Genomic DNA, 12,323 nt, shown 5'->3' on the forward strand with positions numbered 1-12,323 from the left:
CATATCTCCACTGGTAGAAGCTAACGTTAGCAGTAGCAACTCCACTACACAGCAGAACTCCTTCAGACTTGCGTTATTGGTGGATGTAAAACATCAACATTGCAGAGCAAAGAGAGTCAGTGGTAGAGTTGAGATGCTGTTATCCAATCAGACGTGAGACGTCACAATATCAGGAAATAAGGCAATAAATCCTGCCGTCTGCTGCTCACCTCTAATCTGGCTCACTTCTAGTTCCTGAAACAAGAGCACCAGAGCTTTTTCCCCAAAGAGATCTACTCACAAGGTGTTCATTTAAAGGGACTTTACAGAGTTTTGAATTTTTATTCTCGCGATTGCCCCCTCAGGCCAAAAGCGTAATGGCAGCTTCAATAGTAGGCTCGTGCACGAGGCGCGCATGCTGTACGTGCACACTCCTTAACGAAAATAACAGCTGAGACAGTCCCGTGTGTGTGTGTGTGTGTGTGTGTGTGTGTGTGTGTGTGTGTGTGTGTGTGTGTGTGTGTGTGTGTGTGTGTGTGTGTGTGTGTGGGTGGCCCGGAGGACAGAGGACAGGAGAACGCGCAGCAAATTAATTAAATAATTTGGTTCTGTACCTTTCTCTTCAGAAAAGCCGACAAAGGTTTAAGATGGGTCAGTCCTCCTGCATGCTCAGTTCATTCCCTTCCCTTGCTTGAAAAATTGTTCCAAAATGAAAGTTGAACCCACATCTTTTTTTATCTGTGAATTCAATGCCGTTCGGCAAGTCTCAAATAAAAATTTGGGCATTTTACTGTAAAAAAATATATCATTAATGTAAAAAATTAACTCTAAATAAATTATGTTCACATCCAGAATTGAACCCAGGTCTTCCACACAGGAGTCCACTGTCTTATTGAGTGAGCTATGGGACAAGTGACATCTTTTTGTATCTGTAATGTTTATATCCTTGATGACAGCTGAAACAACGTTCAAAGAATGGCTCAGAGCGAAAATGGCTATTTTTTTGCTAATTTGCAGGAAATATCTAGAAGAAAGTAACTAAGGGTCCTCAGAAATGTAGCTAGGTTCATCACTAGGCGTTAGAAACAGCGACAAAGTCGCTGAGTTGGCACTACCTCACTCTCTGCTGCTAAAGCTACTGATAGCAAATGCTACAGGCTATGCCTGAGCGTGAACGCAGATGAAGCAGCCTGCTCGACCCGAGCAGCTCTCTTTTTCTGTGATTTTACAGAAAAACAGGCAATCACAGTAAAAATGCCAGGGCTCATTCTACAGGACCAGGGCATTGCAGGAGAATGTATGAAGAAGAAATTTATTATTTCTATACATGTTTTGGCTGTCAAACTTCCATAATCGTCGTCTTCCTCTGCTTATCCGGGTCCGGGTCGCGGGGGCAGTATCCCAACTAGGGAGCTCCAGATCATCCTCTCCCTGGCCACCTCCACCAGCTCCTCCGGCAGGACCCCAAGGCGTTCCCGGACCAGATTGGAGATGTAACCTCTCCAACGTGTCCTGGGTCGACCCAGGGGCCTCCTGCCGGCAGGACATGCCCGAAACACCTCCCCGGGGAGGCGTCCAGGAGGCATCCTGACCAGATGCCCAAACCACCTCAACTGGCTCCTTTCGATCCGGAGGAGCAGCGGTTCTACTCCCAGTCCCTCCCAAATGTCCGAGCTCCTCACCCTATCTCTAAGGCTGAGCCCGGCCACCCTACGGAGGAAACTCATTTCGGCCGCTTGTATTCACGATCTCATTCATTCGGTCATTACCCAAAGCTCATGACCATAGGTGAGGATTGGGATGTAGATCAACCGGTAAATCGAGAGCCTGGCTTTCTGGCTCAGCTCCCTCTTCACCACGACAGATCGGCTCAGCGTCCGCATCACTGCAGATGCTGAACCAATCCGCCTGTCAATCTCCAGATCCCTCCTACCCTCACTCGTGAACAAGACCCCGAGATACTTAAACTCCTCCACTTGAGGTAGGACCTCTCCCCCGACCCGGAGTTGGCAAGCCACCCTTTTCCGGTCGATAACCATGGTCTCAGATTTAGGAGGTGCTGATCCTCATCCCAGCCGCTTCACACTCGGCCGCGAACCTACCCAGCAAGAGCTGAAGGTCAGAGCTGGATGAAGCTAGGAGGACCACATCATCCGCAAAAAGCAGAGATGAGATTCTCCTGCCACCAAACTCGACACACTCCACACCACGGCTGCGCCTAGAAATTCTGTCCATAAAGGTAATGAAACTTCCATAATGCCCCTTTAAACTAGAGACCACTTCAAATGTGCTGATAAAACTAGTGAAGTTGGTCTTCAGAAGAACCTTACTCTCTTTTCCTACATGTGCATCTCTTGGTGTGAGGCTGAAGCGATAACTCCCCCTCAGAAGAAATGTGGAATGCTGCCGTCGCCATGGTAACTCTGTCTCCCTATCCCGGCCTGGGTGGGACTGCGACCGGTGAAGGTCGTTGAATCGTTTCCAGGAGTCACTGTGCTCTCTAACCCAAATACCTCCTTCCCCTGTCCAAACGGAAGTGACGAGCGCTGCTCATTGCGGCTGCATGCACTGATGTGAGGAGAGTCCCCAACCCTACCTCCCCACCTAGTGGACACTTATGTTGTGTAATGTCTGAAGTCTGTTGCATTTCTGTCTGAGGTGTTTTTTGCAGGGTAACTCTGAAGTGCCTTTTTTTCCTCCACCTGACCCAATCCTCATGTAAACCCCTCTGATCTCTATTAAGGTAGCGCGACTCGGGTTGCGAATGACCACAGTCACCAGTTCTTGTCATGTGTCTATGCCTATATATGTATGTCTGATCTCAGAATTGTGTGTACTGAAACTCTAATTTCCCTCTGGGATTAATAAAGTATCTTTGAATTGAATTGAATTATAAAACTTTAACATTAATATCAAATACACTAATCCTAAAGAGTTATGTTCCTGACTCACGTTTTCATAAATGTGTGTACTTTCTTTGGGCAAATACATTTGTTTTAATTCTATAATGTCTTTCTTAACACAAGGAATAAAAAAATTGCTTGCTCATTTTGAACTTTATTTGAATGACCCTGATGTGAAACTGGAAACTTCTGTTGTCTCATAAATCAGAGTTTAAATGTGGTTTGAAAAACATGCATTCTTCAAGGTGAATGGTTCACATTTTCACTTTAGTAAACATGGAATTGGTAACAGTGATTAATAGTGTTTACATGCTGATTTTCTTCCTTGCAACTAACCCAATTCCGAGAAAACTGTGATGTGTTTCTGCAAAAACAGAAAACAAGCGTTACCATTCATGTGCTTGGAAGTCATGTGGATGATGTGAAGCATCAAAGAAAAACTGACGCTACCACTCTCCGCCCACTCACTCTTGAAGTTTGTCTGCTTTCTCATTTATAATCTGATGACATTTAGATTGTGCTTTTATGGTGTGTGTGTGTGTGTGTGTGTGTGTGCGTGCGCGTGCGTGTGCGTGCATGCGCGTGTGCGTGTGTGAGTGATTTAATTTCCATATTTCTGTGACAGGTGTGCAGCTGGACCACCTTTAGTAAGCAGCAAACAGTGAGTCCTGGATCACAAGCTTTAGCTAATTGTCTCATTTTTATTCAAACATCCAGCAAAGTTCAGATCCGGCAGCACCAAGTCTCAGAATCTCAAGTTAGCGAGAGTAAAACTCTACAAAACCAGCCACGAAGACCGCCAAACTGAAGATAAGGAGTCAAACAAACGTTCAACGTAGAACGCAAATCAGCTGCTCAGATTTACCAAAACTTGGAAGAACTAACACAAAATTGAACTTTGCACAATTACTCTACATGAACCAACCAAGTTGAACATTTCAAGTGACTCATTTAAAACATCATGTAACAATATTTACCTCTTATTGGTTTCTTCTGGTTTTTGTAGAAAAGGGATGAAGGTGCATGTCCATGCTAGTTGGAATGGAAAGTGTGGGGTGTGATGTGTAAGAGTTTCTGCAAGAATGAACCGGCTAAGGTTGGTTGTTTAGGACAGTGATCCTGTGTGGTCTAGAGACGTTGGCACTTAAGAGAGGACTGGAGGCCAAACTGGAGATATAGAATTATAAAAATGCTGAATGAGATTCTCTTTAAGAGTGACGAAAATGGAAAGTATCGGGAACGAGTACTTCAGAGGTGCACCACGTGTTAGATGTTCTGGAGATAAGGTTAGAGAGGCCAGGCTGAGATGGTTTGGACATGTAGAGAGGAGGGATGGTGGATGTATTGGTAGAAGGATGCAGAGGTTGGAACTTCCAGACACAAGACTTAGAGCAGGGGTGTTCTGGTTCTGGAGTGCCACTATCCAGCATGATTTTGTTTTTCCTCTGTTCCAACACACCTGATTGATTAACGGTCTCCTGTAGAGCTTGATAACTTGGTAGACAGGTGACTCAACCAGTTGATTAGGTGTGTTGGAGCTGAAACTTGCTGGATAAGCAGCACTCCAGGACCAGGACTGTCTACCCCTGACTTAAAGGAACACCAAAGAGGAGATATCTGGATGCGGTGAAAGAGGACATGAATGGTGGGTGAGTTAGAGGACAGGGATGGGGTTTGCTGTGGCAGCTTTTAAAGGGAAACTCTTCTAGATTTTACTTTTTGTCACATTTAATGGTTTCAGGCCAGCAAGCAAGTTTTCAAATCAAAGACAACCTGAATAAATACAAAATGTTGTTGTGAAGTTTCACTTGTTCTAAAGAAACTTATGAACCAAAGAACCTCTGAGGCCTTGCTTGGGTCAGGCTAAAACTCATTAAGAAGACAGAGACGTAATAACATGAAAACATGAAGAAATGTTTCACATTTGTCTAAACAAATGATGATCTCCAAGACTCTGGGGAAATATTCTGTTGACTGATGAGACAAAGGAAGACATTTTGAAATTTGTGTGTCTTATAACTCGGGGTTAAAGGTGCAATATTTGAAAATGAAGTAAGAATAACATACTGTGGTCAAACATGGTTACTTCACCCATTTTTTCTAAACAAAAAGTTACTCTCTCGCAGCCGTTCCATGAGTTTCATGGCAGTTACAGATCAGCACCACGAGCTGACAAGTGCAGAGAGTCATACACAGTACGTTTGTAAGGTGGTAGTGTGGTGTTCTGGGGCTGCATGTTGCTTCAGGATCTAAATGACTTGCTGTAATTGATGGAATCATTAAAACTGAGGAGAATGTCTGACCTTTGACCTTTAGCTGACTGGAACACCCTCCAATGTTGCTGAATTCAAACAATTCTGTAAAGACGAGTAGAAAAACATTAATTCAGTGAGAGGAGAGACAGCCAGTTATCCCAAACACTTGTATTTGCTGGCTGTGGTATTCTAAACAGTTGTTAAAATTTTGGGAATAGCTGTTTGAATGTGTTTTTTTACCTCATAAAATTAATTTGTTTCAAAACCACATTGTTTTATTTGCACAGGTGATTTTGTCGAGGTGGCTTGGTCATCTAGTTAGGATGCCTCCGGGACGCCTCCCAGGTGATGCACATCCAACTGGGAGAAGACCTAAAGGAAGACCCAGGACACGCTGGATCATGTCTCTCAGCTGGCCAGGGAACAACTTGGGATTCCCCCGGAGGAGCTGGCCCACATGGCTGGGGAGAGGGAAGTCTGGACCTCCCTGCTTAGGCTGCTGCTCTCACGATCCGACTATGGAAAAGTGGCCCAAAATGGATGGATATTTTGTCTGATACTGAAATTTGTTTGCTGATCTGACACAAAGTGTGAAATCTGAAAGGAGGCAAATAAACACCGGTTTAAAGCTCACATACATGTTTTTAGTCAGATTGAAATCGTTTATGTATGCACAGCCACTATTTATTTAAATCGTTTGTTTACCCTTTCATTACCAGGGGTCTCATTTATAAAACATCACATAGAATCCTTTCTAAAACCGTACTTAGGCTCAGCAAAAAAATCACAATTTTATCCTTCTCAGCAGCAGCACTGCAGGTGCTCTCCATGTACAAAATGTGCGTAAGCCAGGTCCTTAGTCAACTTAGAGTTGCGCACATTTTTTCTCGACGTTTTCTTTTATAAATCCCAAAGTTTGCGTGGAAAGTTGCTTACGCAGTTTTCCGACCCCGTTTTGTGCGTAAGCAAACTCCATAAATGAGGCCCCAGTGCCTTAGCCCTGATTTGGAAAATAATAAAGCAGTTTTAGATAATACAATACCAAATACTTCACATACAGAGTCCAGACAAAACGCATATCTTATAAAACCCAGCTGGACTAAAAATCAGACAATAAAACAGACTTTAAAACGTCCACATCTACAGGAGAAAGCATGACCCAGGAAACTGGCGCTCCATCGAGTGCTGCTTCCTGCCAAGTTTTTCTGTGCCTCTTGTTTCTGAGCTCTGTGAGCAAAAAAAAAAAAAAGTGATAATAATAGGAAACAACCCCAGACAGACTCCTAGAGATGGATTGTGTTGGCATGAGTCACATCCAATGGTTAGGGTTGCCAAACTGGCTTTCTGATTCAGAAAACTGCAGGAGTGATTTACTACGCTGCATCTTTCGGAGTTTGCCCTCCATCATGCCTTTTTCTGACTTCTATCTCCACCTCCTCATTTTTCCTTTTGCTCCTGTTTTTTCTGTGAGCTATCCCCCACTGGCCCTTCCCACCTTCCGTATTGAACGGTTGACATTTCTAAAGCTGACAAATGTCCTGCTGAAACAACATGAAATTCCTCAGCCTCTCCCCCTCATGGGAGCACATATCACCACTGTAATGCATTTGCTTTTACCTCCAAGCAGAACAGCCTCCACGCCCAGCAGAGAGCCTCTCACAGCTCTTAGCTGGAAAAAGTCCCAGCAGAGGTTGATTTTTGAGGCTCACATTTGTTATCACCATAGAGTTTTAAGTTTGAAGTTTGGGTTTAAAAGGCCCACTGTATCATATGTGATTCACACATTTCTAATTTTATAGTATCTCTTTAGCAAGATTAGCATTTTCCAAAACAATCTGCTGCCTTAAATCTTTTAAGCGTTTTCTGCCTGCTCATGGATTATTTATGTACTTAAGTGTCAAGTGGGATTTTTATTTAGTATAAATATTTTTGCATTATTATAGAATTGCTTGTTAAATGTAATATGAAAGTTAATAATTGTTATATTATCATTACCAATCAAATGTTTAAATTTTTAATAAATTTGAGTCTTTTGGATATTATTTAATTTGTAGGGTCTTAAAGGGTAACAGGTTGTTTTTTTAAACAGGAAAATTTTAAAATAACAAATAAATAAATAATAATAAAGAGTAAATAATTTCTGGAAACATCCATCAAAATGTTGAAAATGAATTAAATGATGCCCAGTTTTTGAAAAAATATTGGCGGCTTTGAAAAGTATAACCATAAAAATCGGGCCATGGGAGTGGGCCTAAGGGTGTTTCTCAATGTCAACGCGCCTGGCCTTGCGAGGCCAGACGCTTTGCTTACAAGGATACTGTCCTTCCTTGGTCAAAGAAAATGGTTAAATGGAACAGACTTGCATCGCGTGACATGGGAGATAATGCTATATTTTATAAACATATTAGTTTCAACATCAATTGAAAATGAGCCTTTTACTTTTTTTTATTGTGTATATATTTATTAAATTAAATATTTAAGTGAGTTACTACCCGCTAGCCACTGAAGCTGCCACTAATAAGCAACTAACCAACCATAGATAACTTCTTTGGATCTAAAAAAACATTTTAAATTGATTGACTTACTTTTAAACTTGAAATTTGCCCCCGGAGTAGCTGCCGGCTTCTGATGCGCCATCCGTTTGGAAATACTGCAGTGTATTCTGGGAAATTTTTTACCAAGGATAGGCTACAAGACACCTCCCGTGTATGATTGGAGCTGGCTAAACGGCGGAGAAACAGAGAACCCACACCTCAGTAGAACATGAACATTGGAACACGTCTTGGAGGCTTCTGATGAAGTATCTCCTAGGCAACCGGGACGGGGCCAAGACATCAAGGCAAGGTTCCTTGGCATTAAGAAACCCTGGGCGACACCATATTAGATGCCATGTTTCCTTCTATGGGAGCCCATGAGCACAAAATGCATTTTTGACAAACAGTTGCAAAACTTTCATCATTCTTAAACGTTGTTGTTTTACACATTTACCTCTTCACTTGTTGCCAGTGATGAAAGGGAGTCCAATGTGCTTGTTGTTTTGCTAAAGTTTGTACTCCCCAGGGGTCTCATTTATCAGACATTGTGTAGAATCCTTACTAAAACCGTACTTAGGCTGAGCAAAAAAAAAAAAAAAAAAAAAAAACTTATGCCAAGTAGGTTTGTGATCTATCAAACATGGAGTACGCACAGCTGCACACAATCTCCGCTTCATCAATCAGAAACTACCTAGGAATTTTCTCAGCTGCTTTTTAGTCACATCCCGTCCTCACCACGCCCACTTACTGCCATAAATAAATAGTCAATGCAAAGTGCCTTGTGGATCTCATGCATATACATAAGCCGGCTGTTGCAGCATTTCAATCACGACAGCAGATCAAGGAAGCGCTATTGCACAGGCAGAAGTTCAGGTACTTGTGGGTGAGGTGGAGAAATGAAACGAAGAAGTTTTGCAAACCAAATAAGAGAAAATCCACGGACTGGCCCAGCGTTGCTGAAGCCGTCAATGCTGAGTTCTTCAGAGCTGTGGCGGATAAAAAAGAAATGATCCGATCAGGATTCAATCCCAAGACTCCCAGGTGAAAGTGACATGCGCTAACCAGTCAGCCAAACGGAGATCTCCCCTGTACAAGTAGGCAGGGTGCATGATCAGTCGGGTCACAGTGACAGGACACACACTGTCACAGACGCATGACATTCTGTCTCAATCTGTCCCCCTGCTGATTTTCTGCATCCCGTATTCTGTGCTTCAGGCTGTGTGTGTGCGCGCGCGAATGCGTGTGTGAATATGCGCGCATGTGTGTGCGTGCGCGCGCATGTGTGTGCGTGTGGGGGTCTTGTTCTGTGTGAAAACAAAACAGTACAAGTGATAATGCTGCAGGATTTCATAATTTTATCCTTCGCATCAGCACTGCAGGTGCTCTCCATGTCCAAGATTTGCGTAAGCCAGGTCCTTAGTCAACATAAAGTTGCGCACATTTTTCGCTAAGTGTTATTTCGTAAATCCTAAATTTTGCGTGGAAAGTTGCTTACGCAGTTTTCCGACCCCGTTTTGTGCATAAGCAAGCTTGATAAATGAGGCCCCAGGGCTTTTTGACCCTAATAGCCATCTGTTGGTAATGTCTTACTCCAACACAAAAATAATGCTTGCTTGCAGTGATTTAGGTATCTACTGCCCCTTATTGCCAGGAAAAATACACACTGTCACTTTAAAGGTATAACTTGGAATTTTCAGCAAATTTGTTTTAATCAGTCTGTATTTTCCTGCAGAAAGACGCGATCAGAGTGCTATCGGTTAATGTTTGTGCATTTTGAAGACACCTTTATCCATCTGGAACAAAAACCACACATGCATGGGAGAACATGCAAACCTCATGCAGAAAATCCACAGCCAGATTTTAAACAGCTACTTTCTTGCTCAGAGGCAACGGTGCTACTAACTGCATCACCATAAAGCCTTCACTTTGTCTTCTGTGCAAATAATCAATGAGGTACATGTAAATAATCACCAATGCAAATGTTTCAGTAGTACATAGGCTTATAAAACAGGATTCTAACAAATAGCAACTAAATTATTGAGAATGAGTGTTTCAGTCCTTTAACGTCAACAAAACAAAACTGAAATTGGGATCATTTGTGTTTGGATATGAAATATAATTAATCATCCAAGAAGCATTTGCTTCATTTTTATCAGTATGTGATTATTTTTGTACTTTATTTTGCTGGTTGAATGGGGGGGATAACACTGCTTGGTCAAAGATGGATTGAATTATGGCATGTTGGATGGGCTGGTACCAAAACTTGAGCAAGGTAAGCTGGACGAGGCTAGCGACGGTTTCTGGGCTCTGCTGGTCTACCGCGGTCAAAGATCCGTCAAGTTGCCGCTGCAGAAAGGAGGATTGCCGAGTTTCAAAACGTCTCTCACTTAGAGGCTGCTACATCCCCGAGATGTGTTGTTAAAATGTGAAGGAGGGGGTAACATAAGAAATATGACGGTGGAGTTTAAAATGGTTTTATTTGTACTAAAAGGTTCTAAAAACGAGCAAACAGACGACGAGCATTATAAAAATAATGCAAAACACACAAACTCTCAAAAAGGTTAACATTAAAAGACGAATGATCAACTATAAAAACACCTGGTTAAAACTTAGTTAAAAGTTCAACCGCAACAAAGGTGTTTAAAACCGAAGTCAATCAAATTTCCACAAAGTTAACCTTCAACACAAACTGCACACAAAAGATCCCTCTAGATCATACAAGAGTTTAAAGTATTTAAGTAAAAACTCATCCAAACGAACGAAGGGGTTGAAAACAAAACAAATCATGGAGAACAGCAGAACCCCTGCTGCAGAATCCCGGATGAGCCCCCATTTGTTACAGCCCGGCTCGTGGGACTGCAACGAGAGGAGGAGGTCAGGACACAAGGTTGATGTTTAAGAGTATAGTTTTTTTATTAAAACCAAGCCTCTAAAAGGCCTCACCAAAAATGCCACACAGGCAAGAGCTACCAAAGGTGCTCCCTCTGATCAGCCTCAATTCCTGATCCTCCTGAGTCTCTCCATCTTGCACTTAGCAGCCTTTTATTGGCTGCACAGGTGCAGCCACTCATAAAATCCAGGCTGCACACAGCCACACCAATAATAAAGCAGAAGGGCATCGGCAGAAACATCTGAAGCAGCCAATCAGCTTGTTGCACTGGCACAGCAGTCCCCTAAGAGGATGGGTCCTTGTTTTCTTCCAGTAGCAGGGGTTGTAACACCTCCCCTCTCAAAAGAGTTCCTCCAGGAACTCATAATCCTCAGCTCCTGTCTAGTCACCATCCTCCTGTAGAACCTGCAAAAACAGAAGGAAAAAAAAAACACCCCACATACAAACACCCAATCCAAAATTCCAAAAGAAAAGTGATGGACCGGCCAAAATGAACAAAAGAAGAGAGACCACCTAGACCAGCCCACATTGGGCCGTAGGATCTAGTGACCTCCCTCTACCCTAAACCAACAGGAAAATTAACCCTGACAGAAATAAAGCCACGAAAACTGGACTACCGGACCCAACACACAAAAAAAAAAAAATAATTACTTCAAAAACAAACTGCCACAACACACTCAACAGTAATGTGTACCCTATACAAAATACAACAACCACAGACAAAAGAATCATCACACCAAAGTTGCTACACAAAAAAATTATACCAAACTTAGTAACAACTGATGATTCAACACAAATTGAACTGGTGGCTACACAGGACTGCTGCAAAGACCCAGTAACGTGACCTATACAAAATGGAGCACAACAGTCACAAACTAAAGGATTGCCAAACCAAAGTCACTACAACGCAAACACCAAGTAGCAACTGGTAACCCACACCAAACTAAACTGTGTTCACCACAACACTAATTATCACAAAGTGGATTCACACCACACCAAATTACTACAAGTCTTAGCAACAAATCAGTGAGCCACACCCAAACAAACTGATCATAGTGGCTTTTTGCTCCACATCGAGTTACAGCTTTCACCTAGCCAGCAACATATACAAGTGACCAGTCAAAAAATAAAATAAATAAGGAAAGGCCGTTAAAGTATTGACAAACCACATCAAACAAAAGCCAAGTAGCTGGCATTCCACTATTGTGAATTCATCAGCAGCACCTAGAGCGTAGAGCTCCTGAAGGTGAAAAACAAATAAATGGGCTCACCACAAGTCATTTTCACAAACTGCAAAGAGACTAGCACATGCCAGGATGTAAAACTTTATACTCAATTAAAACACCAGGTCCATCCTCCTCCAAAAAGTCCATATTATCCAGGACGAGCCCCCATTTGTTACAGCCCGGCTCGTGGGACTGCAACAAAAGGAGGAGGTCAGGACACAAGGTTAATGTTTAAGAGTATAGTTTTTTTTACTAAAACCAAGCCTCTAAAAGGCCTCACCAAAAATGCCTCACAGGCAAGAGCTACCAAAGGTGCTCCCTCTGATCAGCCTCAATTCCTGATCCTCCTGAGTCTCTCCAACTTGCACTTGGCAGCCTGTTTTGGCTGCACAGGTGCAGCCACTCATAAAATCCAGGCTGCACACAGCCACACCAATAATAAAGCAGAAGGGCATCGGCAGAAACATCTGAAGCAGCCAATCAGCTGGTTGCACTGGCACAGCAGTCCCCTAAGAGGATGGGTCCTTGTTTTCTTC

The sequence above is a fragment of the Nothobranchius furzeri genome, chromosome 13 (genome assembly GCF_043380555.1).
Source record: "Nothobranchius furzeri strain GRZ-AD chromosome 13, NfurGRZ-RIMD1, whole genome shotgun sequence".
NCBI classification, from domain to species: domain Eukaryota; kingdom Metazoa; phylum Chordata; class Actinopteri; order Cyprinodontiformes; family Nothobranchiidae; genus Nothobranchius; species Nothobranchius furzeri.